The sequence below is a fragment of the Ammodytes marinus genome (genome assembly GCF_949987685.1).
Source record: "Ammodytes marinus genome assembly, chromosome: 9".
Taxonomy (NCBI): domain Eukaryota; kingdom Metazoa; phylum Chordata; class Actinopteri; order Uranoscopiformes; family Ammodytidae; genus Ammodytes; species Ammodytes marinus.
In genome coordinates this window covers 30,868,787-30,871,286 of record NC_137213.1, presented here as the reverse complement: position 1 = coordinate 30,871,286, position 2,500 = coordinate 30,868,787, and positions in this window count along the sequence as shown.

Below are 2,500 nucleotides of genomic sequence, written 5' to 3'. Positions count from 1 at the left end.
GTCTGTCTGTCTGTCTGTCTGTCTGTCTGTCTGTCTGTCTGTCTGTCTGTCTGTCTGTCACTCACTAAAGTAGACACTTACTGTTGTAGACGAGCAGAGTGAGTTTATGCAGAGCCATAGAACTGTATGATGTCACACTGAGCAGAGAGAACAGCTGACGGGAGCCTGGAAGGGACAAATAGATTAGATTTAAATGTGCTCCGAGGAACTCTCAGTGTGTGTTCATTCTAGCGCCCCCCTTTGGACAGAAGCGGTAGTGTTTTTACCACGCCAGCTGTTGTTCCTGGGTGAGCGTATATACCCATGACAAAGGCATTAAGAAAAACTATATACAAATAGCATTCTTTGCACTGATGGTCTCGTTTTGCTGTTACATGTAATGTATGATCATCAGAGGAAAAAATGAGACTGTTTCAGAAATATTTAAAAGTTCCTCGTAGAGACTTTAACAACAAACCTCAAGGAAGGAATAGGTGACATTCCAAGTCAGTGATTCTGGAGAACGCTTGTTGTCAAAATCCCTTTTTGTCCAAAATAATCAGTGACTATCTCCTCATGTACTGCTACCTGTCTGTATTGTGTGTGCGCTGAAACACAATCTGGTGTTAATACACAGCCTAGGCTCTGTAAAGGGGTAAATCCAAAATTAGCTGCATGTATAGATACCATTATAGATTGGTGTTATTTGAGTCTACTGCTCCTTTAACGCTAACAAACACACACACACAGACACACACAGACACACACACACAGACACACACACACACACACACACACACACACACACACACACACACACACACACACACACACACACACACACACACACACACACACACACACACACTTCAGTTTGACCTCTGTAGTAGCAGATTGGAGCATTGGTTTTAATCACTTCGAACATGACAGATGTACAGCTCAGAATTGATTCCTGAATGCATTATAGTATGACACACACACACACACACACACACTCACTCACTCACTCACTCACTCACTCACTCACTCACTCACTCACTCACTCACTCACTCACTCACTCACTCACTCACTCACTCACTCACTCACTCACTCACTCACTCACTCACTCACTCCCTTCCACACACACACACACACACACACACACACACTCACACTCACTCACTCACTCACTCACTCACTCACTCACTCACTCACTCACTCACTCACTCACTCACTCACTCACTCACTCACACCCTTCCACACACACACACACACACTCACTCACTCACACTCTCTCTCTCTCTCACTCACTCACTCACTCACCCCCCCCCCCCACACCTCCACACACACACACACACACACACACACACACACACACACACACACACACACACACACACTCACACACTCACACACTCACACACTCACACACTCACACTCACACTCACTCACACACACACACACTCACTCACTCACTCACTCACTCACTCACTCACTCTCTCACTCACTCACTCACTCACTCACTCACTCACTCCCTTCCACACACACACTCACTCACTCACTCACTCACTCACTCACTCACTCACTCACTCACTCACTCACTCACTCACTCACACTCTCTCTCTCTCTCTCTCACTCACTCATTTACTCACTCACAGACACCCCCCCACACACACACTCACACACACACACACACACACACACACACAATCCCCCCCACCCACACACTCACTCACTCACTCACTCACACACAGACACACCCCCACCCCCCCCCCCCCCCACACACACACACACACACACACATTATTATATTATAACATGATTACCTGATTGGCTGTTGTTTATTAACGTATTGACGAGCGGCGTCAGATCGATGGCGGCCGGGTCCATGTGCTCTGTGGGGATTTCTGTTAATGTGAAAAGCAGAAAAATCAATAAAGTTTACTCTATTTCAAATCTCTATTATAGAATTAACAACATCAGCGAAATGTCTCTGTCTAACTGCAGGACAATGACCTTTGGTGCATCCCTAAAAAAAACTCACACTCTGCCTCCCAAGGCCATTTGAGGTACATTATTTAATTTCATTTAAAAAAATGCATTTTAGGATAAGCCCCTAGAGATGTGGGGCGACTGTGGCTCAGGTGGTAGAGCGGGTCGGCCGATGATCAAAGGGTTGGAGGTTCGATCCCCGCCCTGCCACCTGTGTCATGGTTGTTGTGTCCTTGGGCAAGACACTTAACCCACCTTGCCTCGTGTGAATGTCGATAGTTAGCCTGCTGCTATCGGTATATGAATGTGTGTGTGAATGGTAACGTGGGAAAGGAAAACAGGTCTCCCTTGTAAAAGAGTCTCCGGTCTCAATGGGATATATATAAATAAAGGTTAAAAAAAAAAAAAAAAGTGGCATCTTGTTTTCAAAGGGGATCCTCAGAAAAACCAATAATACAAATACAATACACAAATAAAGCTATTCAAGTCCATACTCAAGCTCTCACAATTCTCTCAAAAAATAGCAACAATGACAAAAACATATGCATA